Below are 20,052 nucleotides of genomic sequence, written 5' to 3'. Positions count from 1 at the left end.
AGAAAGGCATTTAAAAGGAGCGTGGTCCCTTTAAATGTGATGGCCAGAGCTCCTTTTGGAGTTCAATCATGCTTGTCACACCCTTGCTCCTGGCTCCACCCTCAGAGTTCCCAGATATTTCTTGAGTCAGACTTGGCAACCTTAATTGGATTACAATTGGCTGTTACAAAATGATTGCTACAGGAGATGAAACCAGCCACACAATGGCTGTTGCTGCTCACCCTCAGCCACACAGTGAAGAAGATCCTTGTGCTGTGGTGGCAGCTACTGCCAAAGCAATGTTTTGTTTTGTTTTTAAATATCCCACAGCCAATCAAATCTCCAATGGCCTGTTGGAAGCTTTTTTGGAGAAAAGTCCCATATTGTCCTGCGCACTTTTAAAAAAAAGGCATTTGGCAAGCACCAAGGGTGTTTGAATGCCTATTGGTAGTTCACGTCTACATCTCATAATAATCTGCTTCTCGTCAGCCAGGGCCCTAGGGAAGAGATGTCAATGTCGTTGTTTGAGTGAGCAGCTTTGTGACTGCCTAGTCTTACCACCGACAGTCCACGTAGGTTAGTTGCTATAGTAAGACACAGTCCAACAACACTCTGTGTACTTAACTATATACAGGTTTATTTACATATATACAGACTCTCCATCAAAGTGCTCCACCAGACAATCATATAGAGTAGTTGGGGTAGTTATGTACAGCATAGCATTACTTATATACAAATGCAATTAGTCACTGTACCAATGAGCTTCCAGTGCTGAATCATTCTGCACTCATCACCTTATTGCCTCATCCACCTGGTTAGAACCAGTTCTTTCTTGGCAGAGCCTTACTAGAATACTGATGTCATCTATTATGACATTAGCTGTCAGATCAGCATGCTTCACTTGCCTCATGCCTTACTGAGCATTTCATATGCTAACAGTCAACCTAATTCATGTAGTCATGCTATTTAGATCTGGTGCGATTTTTCTCAGCTACGGTTATGTACCATTCCTAAATATTTGCCTTTTGAAGCACAAATGCACTTATTCCCATCTGTCCCCCAGCCTCACCAACCACCATTTTTTCCTCCTGTGCCTCAATTTCCCAGGCATAGCTGGTTCATGAGAGTAGGCCAAGTCGGTGGCCACCTAGGTCGCCACCTGGGCGGCATCCCCTCTCCCCACATGCAGTGTGTGTGCTCCTTGGAACTTGCCCTCCCCAATGGACATGGACATATGGACATATGAAGCTGCCTTATACTGAATCAGACCGTTGGTCCATCAAAGTCAGTATTGTCTACTCAGACTGGCAGCGGTTCTCCAGGGCCTCAAGCTGAGGTTTTTCACACCTATTTGCCTGGACCCTTTTTTGGAGATGCCAGGGATTGAACCTGGGACCTTCTGTTTACCAAGCAGATGCTCTACCACTGATCCACTGTCCCTCCTCGCTTGGAAAGCAAGCTCTATGGACCACAGATGCTGCCTGGCCAGTTTTGCATTCCCCGGGTCTGTTACCCACTCTTTGGGCCCAGCAGGGATAAATTAACCAATTGTAAAAGCTGAAGAAGAGCTAATTACAGTGTCTAAAAACTAGCTCCTGTTGAGGTTGTATGCTGCCACTCATCCTTCCTACTCTACTTTAATAGAGCCATGGGGTGGGAGCCATAACTCAGTGGTGGAGCATCTTTCTCACATTCACAAGGTCTTGTCACTGGCACCTCCAACTAAAAGGATCAAGTAGAAATGGTCACATGAAGGTCTTGGCCCTGGCACCTCCAGCTACAAGGATCAAGTAGGATTCTCACAATTTTTATTGCTTAATCTCACATTTTTTTTAAAAAAAAAAAATTAAATTTAAAATAAAAAAACTGTAAATTAAAAATGTAAATAGTTTCAAGTTTCTTCATTTCTTCTACAATTTTCTGTTTTTTAAATTTCAGGGGGAGGGGCACTAGTAGGCAGCTCGCCTAGGGCACGAAAAACCCCAGCACCGGCCCTGTTTGCCAGGCTCTCTCAATTGCACGGCAGAGCTACTGAGTCAAGCCTCTCTTCCCTCTGTTAGCTAAGGCTCAACAAGCCAGTGAGATGGATTAGGCTGCGCATGTGTGTTTGTGTTCTTTATGAAGTTTATATCTCCCCTACCTGGCATTACATTTTACATAGCCTGGCCTGACAAGGTGAAGATCTGTCCCTCATAACAAATGAATTCAACCACCCCTGCTTTAAATTATTTGCAACAAAGTGGGAGTTGGAACACCACACTTTATCACCAGCCGACTTATAAACTACCAAAAAGTTGCTATTGAAGGCAATTATTTCAGATACTGATCCCCGACTAGTATTCCTGACACACAGAAATACTCCCTTGCAGCGTTGCCTGACCAATCTAGCACAAGCACTAAGGAGTGGAGGACAAAAACTCTACGGCCTATGAGAGAAGACCTCCTTCAGCCAGTATATAGAGGACAGCATAGCGAAGAAATGACCCACAATCAGAGACAAGATTTTTTAAAAAATAATAGGTCTATAAGAGAATAAGCACCTCTGACTCCTGGTGCATCTGTTCTAATTCAGCCAGAAGGAATGAACAACAAGTTATGGTCAAAAGGAACAGTGAGAATAGAGGCAGCACCCAGATCTTACAAAGTCATTACACAAGGAGGATAGGTGATTCATAAGAACAAATAACTGGCTAAAGAAGAGAACAAGATGCCTCCAGACACCAAATCTGATAAAAGAGAAGAATGAAGAAAAACCAGTAACCAGATTCTAATAGTGGGAGGTCACAATATGGACACAAGTGCAGAAAACCTGCATATGGATGCAAGTGGAGAAGACCTGCATACCTTCAGGATTATGTAACTGAGTAGCAGCACAAGAGACCATGCTTTAGTATCAGTTGATTGAATTCAGTTCTGGGGTTTTAAAAGTTAGACCAGACAGTTCATATAGTGGATATATTTATTGTGGTTCTGTTAAAAATATTTATAAAATAGAGGGGAAACTATGTTAACAGGAGCTGTGTTCTTAAAAAGAAGAGTTCTCTGAGGTCCTATACCTCACAGTTCAATAAAGCCGTTGTTTCAAGCTCAACCATTTTTCAGTGCCCTCTCCTTATCATAACAAGAGGTGTTCCATTCTTCCAGTATAATTAAGAATACTCTTAACTCCAGTTAGATAACATTTTTCTTCCATAAGAATTTAGCTTATGAACAATACACTACTTTATAAACTGAATCAAATAAATACTAAAAATTAGAGGGAATTGGCAGCCATCAACATATATGCAGATGTGACAACTGGCAGAAAGGTTTAGAGTCCAAACTTTACTATTGAACTTGTTCTTTGTGACCTTTTATTATTTCATATGTACTAACAACAATACCTGCTAATACCATTTGTGTTGCTCCATCTATATTCCACAGAACAATTTCTACTTTTTAAATGTTTCTAGACTTCATGGGCCTACATTGGAATATATATTATAGCTTAATAGGTATGTGGAAAATTAATACTTTCCTAGAAACAAAGGTAGGAAACAACAAAAGAGAGGAAAAATATTATTAAAAGACATTGCTTCCGTTGAGCAAATTCTTGTTGCTATGAGGCACAGTCTACCAAGTGTTTCTACTCAAGCCCTACTGAAATGTTTGAATGGGTTAAAAAAAAAATAAAGGTAGTCCCCTATGCAAGCACCAGTTGTTTCCGACTCTGGGGTGACATTTCATCACAATGTTTTTCATGGCAGACTTTTTACAGGGTGGTTTGCCACAGTCATTTACACCTTACCCCCAGCAAGCTGGGTACATTTTTAAAAAAAACCTGAAAAATTCTTGATGAACAGGCCTAGAATGTGGCTATATATCACCCTATTATACTACCAATGGGCACATTCTTTTATTAATATAAGTTATCTTGGTGTCCCTTTTCTAGCTTTCCATAGTTTGGTAGGCAAAGAATAATCACATGTTAAATGACACTGAGATATCTATTAAATGTCTACAACATTGGCACTATCATTTGTATTGTGTTTATTAATCTTATTAAAATATAATAAATATTACAGAGCACAATGTGGTAGGACTTTCTCCTAGAAAATGCTGTTTTGAAAGCTGTCTGAAATGTCAAACAGCATGCATTTTATATTTGTTCTATATACATTTTTATTGAATTCAAACTTTTAAATAAATCTTCCAATATCTAATGCATCTTATCAAAGCACAAAAACCCATTATATGATTATATGAAGAACCTCAGAACTCACTGTCTTCAAAATTTAATGGACTCCTGAAGCTTCCCCCCCCCCCCCTTTGTAGACTGTTTTTAAGACATCTTACAGTATTTTATACATTATAAATGGATTTCATTCTTGGCTTAGTAATTCACCTAATGGGCAATGGATACAAAAAAAGCTGTAACTCCAGGGACATTAAATTGGTTCTAAACTCTGAAAATTACAGCTTTTACAAAAAGAAGAAAATACTAAAAACATATCTGATGTAACATTGCATCTAATTTTCCACTACCTTCAGATTATGTCTAAAAGCTCCTAAACTTCTTAATGTTACAATATGTTAAAATTGCATGCCTTTATATTTAGATGTTGAAAACACCTTTTCCTTTTACCAGCACCATGGTGGTCCACTGCCATAAGGGGCAGGGGGGGGGGGAAATCACTCAAGGAAATCCCAGAGTAGCAAAATTATAGAAAATGCTTTGCTAGGTTCATCTACTCAAACAAGTTTAGTTTGTAGTAATAGCCAAAGAAGGATGGCCCAAAAGAGGATTTACAGAAGGATTTTATGTTCAAGTCATGCCCATTGAGCAGGATATGATCATCCTAAAACCTCTTCTACCAGATGAGCACTTTACCATGCCAAGGAACTACCGGGGGTGCTATGTCTGTTGCTGATGCTTTGTTAGTGCATGTTTCCTTCTTTGTGACTGGTTGAGTATAGAACTACTAGTACTTTTATTCAATAATAGTCATGTAGTGTAGAAAAGCTGCATGGACACCCTGTCAATGGTGCCTGTAATGATTTAAAGTTTTAAGTATATGTTTCTTTAAATGTTTGATAACTTGTAGAAGAACAAAGGGAGTGAAAGAAGGAGATGAGTGAGTGAGGTGATTGGTTGGTGACTGAAAAACTATGGGTGGAGCTAAAAAGTATGTGCAGAGAGAGAGAAGTCAGTCAGTTAACAGTCAGTTGTCAGCAGTCTGCATAGTCTGAAAAGCTACTTCTGAATCCAGCAGAGTACTATGAAAAGCATTAGGATTCTGGAGAAAAAAGTAAAATACTTTTAGAGGACATATTCAAGACAAGAGAGATTCAAAACCTAATAATGTGTTATAAGAGTTTGAGAGACAGAAGCTGACAGAAATCTGAGCTAAAGGAAAAGATTGAACTGAACCAAAGATTGAAAAACTAAACAAAATAAGATAAAGACTAGTCAAAGTACAGTCTGAAGAGAAAGGATAATCTGATAGTGAGGAGTGTTTGTGAAGTGAAAGAGTGTGATACTTCAGTCAGAAGTTGTTAACATACACTGTTTTATTCAATGAAGAATTAAGCTACAAAACATCTTGAAACCAATAGGCTTCTTATACAAATAAAGTTTTATTTTCTTAACCCTGCATCATATGCTATTTAAATACTAGAGTCTCATCCTCAGGACACCATAGTCCAATGAAGGAACCTTAGAGCTTGGGCACAGTACTATGGGAAAGGTTAATTAATAGATTGGAATTAAATTCCTGGTGGTAGAATTACATACCTTGCATGAGAGAAAGAAATAAGAAGAAATTTAAAGACACATCATACCTAACCACACAAATTAAAAGAGAAGTTGTGACAGTGAATTCTACCATGAACTCCATGGCTAATTATCATATCCACTTGTGTTTTTTTTCCTGGGATGATATTTCTTTCTTAAAAGATCCAGATATTCCAAAGTTTGTGCATGGTCTCTGCATTATATGGCAGATTTCAAAACATATAATGACAGAATGTGATGAAACATAAATATCTCTGATGCTTGAATAATGTTATACACAGGGAAACCAAATGTTAATATACACAATTAAGACTACATATTGAAGCTTGTAGGTACAAATCCCATGAATAGGGTTGCCAGCTCTACGTTGGGAAATAGCTGGAGATTTGGATGGGTGGAACCTGGGGATGGTGAGGTTTGGGGAGGTGAGGGACCTCAGCAAGGTATAATGCCATACAGCACACCCTCCAAAACAGCCATTTTATCTAGGGGAACTGATCTTGGTCACCTGGAGATCAACTGTAATGGCAGGAGACATCCAGGTACTACCTGGAGGTTGGCAACCCTACCCATGGGGCAGTGTGACTATGAGTAATGCATGCATATAATAACATACTAGATCTGACTAATATTCAAGGCTAGCACCATGGTTGCCCAAATGAAATCTGTGAAGTTCACACAAGCAATGTGAATAATGTAATTCCATCCTCAGTTTCAGATACACTTTCTATTGAGTAGAATAATAAATTGCCCTTTCATAGAAGAACAGAAACTGTCAGGGAATGAAGAATCAACATTATAATGCTTAAATGTAGAATATGAATTTCTTCCCATTAATAACTCATTAATAGCTGTTGATACCAAGACATCAGGCCAATGTGGGTAAAAACCCATATGCCTTTCTTGAACTGGGGGGGAGGCGCACCTTCATTCACATAAACTCATGTTTCTTTTTCACAATGTATCTGTTTAATAGCAGGTGCTTCCTTTGGTCAATAACTCACAAGCTAAATCCAAGTGATGATGAAGTCATAGATTAATCAAGAAGATATACTTCAGGGTGGAAAAAAATGTGTAGCCCATTTTGCTTCCATCTAGTGGAATGCGTACTCTCTCTCAAGTGATCTATACCCAACAAAACTCTGTCAGTAGGTACATGACCTAATAAATTTTTTCATCTTTATAGATTTCTTTGCTAACCACAAGCACACAGATTAGATATGTGGGATGGGGTAGTTGTCATTAAAGGACAATTGTCATTTAAGGATGGAGGTTACCATGGTGTGATTTTCCACCATGGGCAACAAATGGTCTTGGGCCACTCATAGATCTGTTGCAACATATGAAATATCTGCTTCCTTCTCTGAAAATGCATACAGTCAGATGAAGCTGCCATATAAATAACTGCCACTATTTTTAATAACTCAAATGAGAAAGTTTTTGGGTCCTTTCCCTGTCTTTAAAGTTTCAGCCACTTAGAGATGTATGCTAAAGCCAGGTAAACTGGACTGATGTTTTATTCATGTCATATTCCTGAATATAAACTACCAAAAAGAGTGATGATAAACTCCATGCTTTAAAACTAAATGGCAGATCTGAATGACACACTTAAACAAGGAATTAGATACTGTGCTGTATTCCTAAATTTCAAAGCCCTTCTAAACCCATTGCCTTCAAGGGACTTAGAAGGGAGTGATTCTGCTTAGAATGGCACCATCAGTGGCTTTGCTTTAAATGCCTCTACTGAAAATGGCCTAGACAAAAGAATTACTATGTGCTTACACCTTTGCACTAGTTGAATCACAAACAGATTGATGCCATTTAGGGAAAAAAGATGATACAGTACTAATGAGATGCCTGATGAGGTATGGATGAAGAAAAGAAGTTCAAATTGGTCTGAATCCTAGGATTAACTATAAATCCAAAAAGAGTGAAAGAAAAAATACAATTTTATAGCATATCCCTTTTGGTCCCCAGCATCCTTTTTCCTCCGCTTGCTCTCTCTGTGTATACAGGACTTACTTAAATTGTTCCTTCAACTTGGATGTTATTATGAGTCTCAGTGGTATCCCCTAGTTTAAGTACAGAGAACATCTTTATAACCAATAGAGTATTTCAAAATGGAAGAGACTTTTAAAGCGTAACCCCTGTAGATAGCATTTTTCATGGTCATAGTGAGTAAAGAAAGCTAAACAATTTCCCTCCATCCAGTTCTCTCTGTGCCACAGACAAAATGTTCCATATTTTTAAAAGATGCTGTGTTAAACTGATGCAGAGTTTCATTCTGAAGAAAATAGTTTAGGAAGCTGCAAACCTTTGAAGAGAAACTCATCCTCACAGTACAGTTCAGTCCCAGTTGGTAGACTTTTGTTTAGTGATCAGTTTACAGTTTATATTTTACTTTTCTTTTTTTAAAAAAAAAAATACATTATTGGAAAATGCAATTACCTGTCTTGAGAATTCAGGGTAGATAAAAATCTAAACAAATATTGTTAAAATGCTTAAAATTTCCACAGATCTTAAAAAAAACACCCTTATATTAACCCTCTACTTTCCATCTGTGATGTTCCCTCTTGCTTGCAAATCAGGAACAGGGTACTCATTCAAGAGCAGATTTCTTAGGTTCACACATCATTTATTAGCAAAGAGAAACAGGGATACGAGCAACTGGCCTTGTTTCAGGACAAGAAAGCTTATGCAATCTGTAGTTCTAATTAATAAACAAAATTAAGGAGTAGCAACTTCACTCAATAAGACTAAACCAAACTACACAAAACTGGTGTTCCATTGTAATTCATACAACTTGGCCCTGACTTTGTGGAATGCTCTGAGGGAACTTCTACAGTTCTGCAGGGCCTGTAAGGCAGAGATGTTCCACAAAGCCTTTGTATAAGGACAGCAATGGCTGCCATGCTGACAATTTCTTCTCCCCACGTGCCTTGGGGGGAATCCCCCCACCCCTGATGTAATGACTGAACAATAGCACTTTAAATGAGGTGCCATTGGGGTTTGTAATCTATTTTAATGTAACTGATTTTATTGATATTAATATATGTATTTTATTTTAATGTTGTACATCGCCCAGAGTGATTGATAGGGCAATTCATCAAGTTTTGATGATGATGATGATGATGCAGCAGAATGTTCCTTTATAATACATTCCATAAAAACACCATATCCCTTTTCTTTATTTCAGGATGCTCACTCAGCACAATTCATATATTGAAAACATACACAGGCAGAAGTTACTAGTACTTGACTCACCATTGGGGTTTGCCTTTACCACTAACCCATTATAAAGATCTTGAATTATCAGATGATTATCCACCCACTCTTAATCTGTATTTCTTCAGCTGATGTGCCAATTCATTTTGGAAGAATACTTGGAACATTTTCTTGCTGGTCCAGAACTTCATCACAGAGCTGTCCTGGAATTGCCTCATCAGGTGATACAATAGGTTCTGAAATCTTTTTTTAGATGCCTCCTATTCATGTAGTATACATTTTCACTTGGTGCTTCCATGCATAAGAATGTGGTTCAGCTGTTGTCCCCTTGACTGATGCTTGTTCCCATCCTGCATGTGTTTGTGTTCACCCACACTCCCTCTCTAATGGGGTGAAAAAGGTACTGCCCCTTATCATAATATTCTTTTGTTGACATTGGACATTCTTTAATTTTTGATAAACATCAGTCAGTAATCTGGGTGTGAGTGATTTGGATGTCAGTGTTGGTGATGTGGATGGCAGAGTGCTGCATAAAATCCTTCACAAAGGCAGATTTTCAAATTAAGTAAAACAAAGTAAAGTAAAGCCAAATTGAGATTTTTGTGTGTGTTGGTTTAGTCTTATCGGGTTGAGTTTTTGCTCCTTAATTTTGTTTGTTAATTAGAACTACAGATTGCATAAGCTTTCTTGTAGTGTGAGGACTGTTATCTGGGAAAATCAGGTTTGATTTCCTACTACTACATGTGCACCTGCTGATGTGGCCTTGAATAAATCACATAGCTGTTCCTCTCAAGAGCAGTTTTTGTAAGAGCTCTCTCAGCTCCACCTACCTCACAGGATGTCTATTGTGGGGAAGGGAAGGGAAACAAGGGCTGTTTCTACACTCGGGGTTGATTCTGATTTTATGAACATTGAATCCACCTAAAGAAAACTCCTGTTCAAAAGTACTCTTTATTATTATTATTATTATTATTATTATTATTATTATTATTTATTAATTTATATCTCTCGCCCTTCCCAACAAGTGGTTCAGGGCGGCTCACAGCATAAAATTCCACATAATATTTATTTATTTATTTATTTATTTATATTGGGATTTATACCCCGCCCTTCGCACCGAAGTGTCTCAGGGCGGCTTACAACATGATAATTCAAATACTACAATTTAAACACTTACAAGTAAAATTAAAACCATAAATTAATAAAAGCAAGATAGATAAAAACCGGCGGTCTACAGATGCATTTTGTTCCATCCAAAAGATTTCCTTGTCAGTCAGTATTATAGGCCTGCCGGAAGAGGGCTGTCTTACAGGCCCTGCGGAACTGCCCTAGGTCCCGCAGGGCCCGCACCTCCTCCGGCAGCTGGTTCCACCAATAAGGTGCCGTTACTGAGAAGGCCCGATCCCTGGTGGATTTTAGACGGGCCTCCTTTGGCCCGGGGACTACCAACAGGTTTTGTGAACCCGAGCGTAGTACTCTCTGGGGAACGTGTGGGGAAAGACGGTCCCTAAGGTAGACAGGTCCTAGGCCATATAGGGCTTTAAAGGTAATAACCAACACCTTGTACCGGACTCGGAATATTACTGGCAGCCAGTGCAGATCCCGGAGCCCCGGCCGAATGTGCTCCCGTCTTGGGAGCCCTAATAACAGCCGGGCAGCAGCGTTCTGCACCAACTGCAGTTTCTGGGTCCGGCACAAGGGTAGCCCCATGTAGAGGGCATTACAGTAGTCTAACCTCGAGGTGACCGTAGCATGAATCACTGTTGCCAGGTCGTCACGTTCCAGGAAGGGGGCCAACTGCTTCGCCCGCCGAAGGTGAAAAAACGCGGACTTGGCAGTGGCTGCTATCTGGGCCTCCATTGTCAGTGAAGGCTCCAACAGCACCCCCAGGCTCTTAACCCTGCCCGACGCTGTTAGTGGCGCGCCGTCAAAAACTGGCAGGGGGATTTCCCTTCCCGGGCCGCAGCGACCAAGGCACAGGACCTCTGTCTTCGCCGGATTCAGCTTCAGCCCGCTCAGCCTAAACCACCTAGCCACTGCCTGTAACGCTCGGTCCAGATTTTCTGGGGCGCAGGCGGGCCGGCCATCCATAAGCAGATAGAGCTGGGTGTCATCAGCATATTGATGACACCCGAGCCCGTACCTTCGGGCAATCTGGGCAAGGGGGCGCATGTAGATGTTAAATAACATCGGGGAGAGCACCGCCCCTTGAGGCACCCCGCAATCAAGCATGTGTCTCCGGGACAGTTCCTCCCCAATCGCCACCCTTTGTCCCCGACCGTCAAGGAAAGAGGAAAACCATTGCAAGGCCAACCCCTGAATCCCTGCGTCGGCAAGGCGGCGCGCCAGAAGCCGATGGTCGACCATATCGAACGCTGCCGATAGGTCCAACAACATCAGCACCGCCGAGCCGCCTTGATCCAGATGCCGCTGAAGGTCATCCACCAGGGCGACCAGCACCGTCTCCGTCCCGTGGCCCGGGCGAAAACCAGACTGGTAGGGGTCAAGGACAGAACATTTAAGCATAAAACAGTTAAAATTAATTAATACATTTAAATTATAAAATATTTAAAATTATAAGACACTTAAAACATTTAAAACATTAGGGACAGCAACTTCTAATATAACTACACCTGGATTTCTTGTACCAGCTAGTCATAGGCCAACCGGAAGAGGGTTGTCTTACAGGCCCTGCGGAACTGGGCAAAGTCCCACAGGGCCCTCACCTCCTCCGGCAACTGGTTCCACCAGGAGGGGGCCTCCACAGAAAAGGCCCGGTCCCTGGTGGATTTTAAGTGGGCTTCTTTTGGCTCGAGGATAACTAGGAGATTTCGAGTTCCCGATCTCAGTACTCTCTGGGGCACATGTGGGGAGAGACGGTCCTTCAGGTAGGCAGGTCCTAGGCCATATAGGGCTTTAAAGGTAATAACCAGCACCTTGTACCGGACTCGGTAAGCTATTGGCAGCCAGTGCAGATCCCGGAGCCCTGGCCGGATGTGCTCCCTTCTTGGGAGTCCTAACAACAGCCGGGCCGTGGCATTCTGCACTAGCTGTAGCTTCCGGGTTCGGCACAAAGGCAGCCCCATGTAGAGAGCATTGCAGTAGTCCAACCTCGAGGTGACCGTGGCATGGATCACTGTTGCTAGATCGTCGCGCTCCAGGAAGGGGGCCAACTGCCTTGCCCACCTAAGATGAAAAAAAGCGGACTTGGCAGTGGCTGCTATCTGAGCCTCCATCGTTAAGGAGGACTCCAATAGTACCCCCAGGCTTTTGACCCTGTCTGCCGCCGTCAGCAGCGCACCCTCAAAAGCTGGAAGGGGGATTTCCCTCCCCGAACCCCGACGACCCAAGCAAAGGACCTCTGTCTTCGCTGGATTTAGCTTCAGCCCACTCAGTCTGAGCCATCCAGCCATTTCCTGTAGTGCCCGGTCTAGATTTTCTGGGGCGGAGACCGGTCGGCCGTCCATAAGTAGATAGAGCTGGGTGTCATCAGCGTACTGGTGACAACCCAGCCCATACCTTCGGGCAATCTGGGCAAGGGGACGCATATAGATGTTAAATAACATCGGGGAGAGAACTGCCCCCTGAGGCACTCCGCAATCAAGCGTGCGCCTCCGGGATAGTTCACCCCCAATCGCGACCCTTTGTCCCCGACCTTCGAGGAAAGAGGAAAGCCACTGTAAAGCTAACCCCTGAATCCCCGCGTCTTGTAAAGTGAGGAGCAACTCTGGGGTGAAACTGCTTTCAGTGCCAATTAAAGAAAGTGAGTGTAGATGACTTAAGATAATGCAAAGCAAGACAGAAGTGATGGTGGTATGCATTGTAGATGAACATTTTAAATGCTCACCTGTCAAGTGTAGAAACAGCTGAGCTTGTAAACTGCTCTGAGACTCCTTCAGGTGGTGAAGGGTGAGGTATAACTCCAATCTCTTCTTCTTCTTCTTGCTTGATGGATTGGACCATGTGTTTGACATTCAGCCAGACTAGGATCAAAGTAGCCAGGACTGAGGTGTGCTACGGAGATGACCCAGTCAGAAGTAAATTGTCCAATCACTGAACTAGCAAAAGGAATATGATCACAAATGAGTTCATTAGGAATACCATGAAGTGTTAAACTTGCTTTCATCTTAGCTACAACCATGCTTGCTTTCTTATCTGGCAACAATATAACTTCAGAATACTTTGAATAGTAATTAACAACTATAAAATAGGATTGGCCATTGATGCATGCTGCAGCAATCACACAGCTCCTGTCGTGCTGCCAGGAGAGGCACAGGATACACACACATGAGAGGAGCATTCAGGCTGCTTCTGTGTATGCAGGGCATGTGCATTGCACACCCCAGCTGTTCAGACAGTTGGGAAATGCTCCATGCATGCACTTTGGAGATTTGCTACCGGGATGTTCCCAGTGGCTGTTTAATCCGGTCCTAGCCCATCCTGATGCTGAGAAAGACAGAAGGCAAAAGAAGAAGGGGATGGCAAAAGATGAGATGGCTGGACAGCGTTACTGATGTAACAAATACGAATTTGAGCAGACTTCGGAGGATGGTGGAAGACAGGAGGGCCTGGCGTGACTTTGTCCATGGAGTCGCAAAGAGTCAGACTGAACAACAACAAAGCCCATCATACGATGAGTAAGAACAGGTGGAATGTGGGGGCAGATGTGAGCATGTGATCATGCCTGTTTAATCTGGAGGGGAGGGGTGGCTAGGATTGGCCTAATCTCTCACATGATCACACCCATAGGCAATAATGTACTGAACTAATGCTTCGGTGCCAAACATATACTATTGAAATTTAGCCATAACACAATTGTCAGAAATTCTTTTTTTATCTGCATGTAGTTTTGGCACAGCCTGTGTTAGTGCTCTGGTATTATAAGCAATAGGTTGTTTCTGCTGAAACACACATGCCCTTGGATATATCTGCCTATATGTTCAGCTATTCTCTTGAATCAAAATATCAAAGTACTAGAAAAGTTGTCATGGTCTGTTTGAGGTTGTGATGCTTTCTGCTGCTCATGTCTCCATTGCCAGAAAGAATCATTTCTTAATAGATGTACTGTAGTCAGACTTGATACATTGTGCCAGGTGCTGTACAATCCCTAGTTGTTTCAGAAGGCCTTTCTTGCACTTGGATGGGAGAATCTAATTGATAACGTTCACATTGTCTTCATCAGGCTTGACACTATCTTTGGTAAAACATGGCCCATATAATCAACACTTTCTACTAAGAACTGGAACTTGCTCTCATTAAACTTTATGCCACTTTATCATGCTCTGTCACAAATACATTTCAAGATGGAATTGTGTTCTTCCTTGTTTGATGCTGTGATGATCATGTCATCTGCAAACATAATATCATCCAAACATTTCTGATTTATTGGTGAAATTCCTCACTTGCTGGCACTTACTGCCAAAAAGAAGTCTGTTGAAATTCTATCTGCCCCATGGGGAATTAAAGATGCACACTTGCCCTGCCAAATTCCTCATGATGTGCTCAACAGTGGAGATAGAGAAATGTTGTTTCATCACTGTTTTATAAGATCACATAGATCAAGGCAAATTCATAATGATCTATTTTTCTTTTGTGTGATCACTAGGCTGCTGACCCAGGAAGTGAACTTAGACACTTTTGTGATGATGCCCTGAGCTTCCAACTGAACAAAGTAGACCAGTTGCACCTTTAAGACCAACTAAGTTTTATTCTGAATGTAAGCTTTCGTATGCTCTAAGCAGACTTCATCAGACTAAATTGGAATGGCAAGCAGCAGTTCTTAATATAAGTGGGCAGTTTAGAATCATGGGAATGTTTTTTTAGCAAATTAAAAGAATCACAACTGGGGTCTGTGTTTGTTAGTTAATGTTGTTAACTGGGCTGAAAAAACATTGGAGGGTGATAAAAAGCAGATTGATGTTGTAGGTCAGGTGTGAAGTGCCATAAATCTGGGTAACATTCTGGCTTTGTTAGTATTGGGTTTAAATAGAGGGCATAGTTACTCAAGTGGTTATAACATCATTATAGTTTGTCATTAGAAAAAAAGGAATACATTAAAATACAGTGGTGGATGGGTTAGTATATGTATTAAGATAACCAGCCCATATCCCTTATTTGAGTATGTCAATACAAAAATATTATTCCGATACGCTTCCAACTGTTCCACTGTGGTCTTTAATTCTTCTAGTGCAGAGTATGGGATCTTGCTACATGAATAAAAATAGTGAGTGCCAGGAAACTGACCTTGTCCTTCAAAAATATTTGCACCGTGTTTGAAAACAGCATATCTCAGTACAGATTCTATGTGAAGAACCATAGGAGCATGCCAAAGTAAATCTAGAGTGATGCCATAATGGAGGATCATTATTTTCATTTATATAGAAGATCAATTAAGCTTCTTTAGGGCCTTCTGTGTAATATACCACAATTCCATCTTTTTGTTTGATGTGGGCACCTCCAAAAGCAACAAGAAAACTTACATCTGAATATGGCTAGTGACCCCTCAGTAGGTTTGCCAATCTCTATATGTCAAACTCATTTGTTATGAGGGCTGGATCTGACAATGAGACTTTGTCAGGCCAGGCCATGCATATCATAAAATGTAATGCCAGGTAGCAGAGATATAAACTTTATAAAGCACATAAACAAACACAATTAAAGATTTTTTTTTAAACAAAACTTTAAAATGCTTAAAGCATTAGCACTTCTTGGTCTTAAAGGTGCTTTCTTTGTATCTGTCCCATGGAATCAAGAGAACTGGGCAAAAGAAGCTCTGACTCTTTCCTTCCTTCCCCAGGGGACCAGGAGAGGGAGAAGCCTCAGCCAATAGAAAGAAGAGAGGCTTGGCTCAGTACTAGCTCTGCTGTGCAATTGAGAGAGCCGGGCAAAGCAAGCTGTTATGCAAAAGGAAGTGAGAGAGAGGGAGAAGGAAGCAGATGGCAGCCAGTTGCTTGGGGGCCTGATAAGAGCCCTCTGGGGGCCTGATTCTGCTCCTGGCCACATGTTTGACATCCCTGCTCTAGATGTTGTCTGGAGATTTCCCACTGTTACAACTGATATCCAGCTGATCAAGATCAGCTCCCCTGAAGAAAATGGCTGCTTTGGAAGTGGACTCTATGGCATTATACCAGGCTCAGGTCCCTCCCCAGGCTCCAGCTATTCCAGCTACTTCCCAACCCAGAGCTGGCAGATGGAACAGTGTTTACTTTTGTTCCATTGCTCAATTTAAAAGTGACTGGTAAGCCTGTTAGTATAACTGTGTTGCTCCATCCATAAGAATGATCACTGTCCATGGAAAGCTGTTCACTGGACATAAAAACCATAAATAGAAAATCCATGCCCTTTTTTTTAGCTTTGCATTGTTTTTATTCAGGCTACATACTTTTACAAAATTATATTTCCTGGAGCATTATTGTTGTTGTGGTTTATTATACTTATATCCCACCCTATCCCATGGTGGGCTCAGGGCAGCTAACAACATAAATAACATACAGTAAATATATAATTAAAACTCATTAAATAAGATGGCAGCAAAAGATACATTGCTCAAAGCAGTCCAATATGCCTCCAGTTAGGCATTAGCAGGATAGCACACATCAATAAGCGTGCTCTGGGTAGTTCCAAAAGCTGGACAGTGCCTGGGGTTGTTTGTATTTCCACAGTTATTGCAAATCCAGTTTGTACTTGCTGGAGTAGTTGCTTGCAATAGAAATTCTGGAGGAAGTTTGTCTTTCACTTTGGCTGAATTGCATGCAGTATTTCTTCTGCAGACATAGCTCTAGCGCTGGTAAGAACTTTCATTCTGCATATATCAATAGCCTTTTGAAGGATAAGTGCATGTTTTTCTAAAAGTTTTCCTCTGAACTTGCAATAAATTGTGCTGAACACAATCTTGTCCTATAGCATAAAGATCAGTGGTGGGCCAAACTTACAACACTGGGCTTTTTTTTTCTATAGCTCACAGACAATATCATTTATTCCAGCAATCTTATTATATGCTAATTGTTGGAACTGATATCTCTCACACAGTGCTTTTCTGCAGCTCACAATAAGATTTGAAGAATGTTGAAACCTTTGCTAAAGTTTTATTGTCAAGGTCTACAAACACCCTTTGCATGTTATTATAAATCTCGGGGGCTTTTTATCCTATGCATTGAAGCAAGACTGCAATTTTATAATTCTCAGATTCTTCCTCAGCCTTTATGACTGCCAGATAGTTTTAATTTCTGTTCCCATCGTCTCCTGTTCTTTCCTATATTTCCCACAAAGGATAAATCTAATGGAGGCTTGAAATGCTCTATAATTAAATAAAGGATATAGTCTGGAATCTTCTTATACAGTGATAGAGATCCAAAGGAGTAACAGGACCCTTTGCTTGCAAATCAGAAACAAGATACTCGCTCAAATTCCTGCTTTTAGGTTCACACAGCCGAGATGGATGTACTCAAAACAATTATATTTCTAACAAGAAAAAATTAAACTAAGGAAGGGGGACTCCAAGCCATGACAGTTAACCAAGGCACATTAATATGAACTGGGGGAAGGAGAGGAATAGACTGTCCCATTATAATGTACACAACAAATACACCACACCATACTTCTAAATGAGGATGCAATGAGAGCAACCAGTGTATTTCTCAGAGTGCTTTCATATGACTGCTTCTTCAGAGCTGGCAGTATCAAATAGGAATGGGTACCACTTAGCATGGTTAACAACAGGGAATTTGGGAGGTCATTAATTCATCAGGTTGCCATAAGCCAGAAGTGACATGGCAGAACTTCACACAAACACACACTGCCAACCTACTTTATTCCCTGGAAAGTCAGATGCTGAAGCTGAAGCTCAAATACTTTGGCCACCAAATGAGAAGGGAGCACTCACTAGAGAAGATCCTAATGCTGGGAAAGACAGAAGGCAAAAGAAGAAGGAGATGGCAATATAGTCAGACATACAGGTTGAACTTCAGGAAAGAGTTCAGCCAGAACTGCATTCTTGTGCATTCCTGCTAAAAAAAAAAGAAGCCCTGCCCACCTTTTTTTCTAGTGGAGACCCAAGGCGAATCTCTTAATTTTCCTGTTTTTAGGCTTGCCAACTCTTTGTTGGGAATTTGTTGTGAACTGATTTAGGTGTTTGGCCGATGGTGCCTTGTGAAACACTGCATTCATAAGCTCAGGTTAAAGACCAGGGCTTTTTGTAGAAAAAGCTCAGCAGAAACTCATTTGCATATTAGACCACACCCCTGATGTCACCATTATTCCACACATGGTTTTTTTGTGGAAAAAGCCCAGAAGGAACTCATTTGCATATTAGGCCACACCCCCTGATGCCAAGCCAGCCAGAACTGTGTTCCTGTGCGTTCCTGCTAAAAAAAAAGCCCTATTAAAGACTGAAAATATTCTCCCTTCTGACTAATGTGCTATTTTTACTCCCCCCCCCCAAAAAAAATCAACATTTTTGAAATTTCCTTTAACGGGAAATTAAGGGACCGGGTCAAAGGTTCAGTAGTGGAGTTTTTGTTGTTCATTTGCACAGCCGAGTCCAACTCTTTGCAACCCCATGGACTAAGTCACACCAGGCCCTCTTGTCTTCCACCATCCTCCGAAGTCTGCTCAAATTCATGTTAGTTACATCCAGGCCTCAGATTCAGTGGGAGCTTACAGGAGCGCAGCTCCTGAAACTTTCTGAGAGTTCCACTCCTCCTCCTCGTTCATTGAATAGTATGTGCGACTGCATAACAATCTCTGGATGAGCTCCATCACCTATTTTTCTACAAAATGTCTGCTGGTTACATCAGTAACGCTATCCAGCCATCTCATCTTTTGCCATCCCCTTCTACTTTAGCCTTCTGTCTTCCCCAGCATCAGGATCTTCTCCAGTGAGTGCTCCATTCTCATTTGGTGGCCAAAGTATTTGAGCTTCAGCTTCAGCATCTGACTTCCAGGGAACAGTCTGGGATGATTTCCCTTAGGACTGACTGATTTGATCTTCTTGCAGTCCAAGGGAGTGGAGTACACACTTCAAATTACAAGATAGTAGGCTCAAATGCCAAAAGTAAGAAAACGTACTTTGAGGCTGAGATTGCGTCCGCAACATCGCGCCCGGCACAACTATTTAATATAATTCGAAGTTTAACAACGCTGCCTCAAGGCAGACCAAATTGTAAAGAATTGGAGATCGGCTGTGAGGCTTTTGCAAATTTTTTTGCAGACAAGGTCGCGTCGCTCCGCCCTGACCCTCCTGCCATATTAGAGACAGTTAGCGAAACCGAGGCTCCGTGCCGGTCTTCGGATTGTATCCTGGATGGCTTCAGCCCTCTCAGCTTGGAGGAAGTTGACAGGATTCTCCTATCTGCACGCCCAATAACATGTAAACTGGACCCATGCCCCTCCTGGCTTATTAAATCCTGCCAGAGGGAACTTAGATATCCTGTACGGGATATCATAAATAGATCCCTGACGGAAGGGCACTTTCCAACACCGCTTAAAGAGGCGGTGGTCCGTCCCCTCTTGCAAAAAACCTCATTAGATCCGGCCCAATTGGCACACTATCGGCCGGTCTCAAATTTGCCCTTTTTGGGCAAACTTATCGAGAGGGCAGTGGCGGTGCAGCTACAGACTTTCCTGGATGATGCTTCCGTCCTCGACCCCCTTCAGTCCGGCTTTCGCCCGGGCCATGGGACGGAGATGGTGTTGGTTGCCCTGGTAGATGACCTACAACAGCATCTGGATCGGGGCGGCTCGGAGGTGCTGATGTTGTTGGACCTATCGGCAGCGTTCGATACGGTTGACCATTGGCTACTGGCCCGCCGCCTCGCCGACGCGGGGATTCAGGGGTTGGCTTTGCAATGGCTTTCCTCTTTCCTTGAAGGTCGGGGACAGAGGGTTGCTATTGGGGAGGAGCTGTCCCGGAGGCACACGCTTGATTGCGGGGTGCCTCAGGGTGCGGTTCTTTCTCCAATGCTATTTAACATCTATATGCACCCCCTCGCCCAGATTGCCCGGAGGTACGGGTTGGGTTGTCATCAATATGCCGATGACACCCAGCTCTATCTGCTTATGGACGACCGGCCGGTCTC

The sequence above is a fragment of the Heteronotia binoei genome, chromosome 4 (assembly GCF_032191835.1).
Source record: "Heteronotia binoei isolate CCM8104 ecotype False Entrance Well chromosome 4, APGP_CSIRO_Hbin_v1, whole genome shotgun sequence".
Lineage (NCBI taxonomy): Eukaryota > Metazoa > Chordata > Lepidosauria > Squamata > Gekkonidae > Heteronotia > Heteronotia binoei.
Note: the sequence above shows the minus strand (reverse complement) of the source record.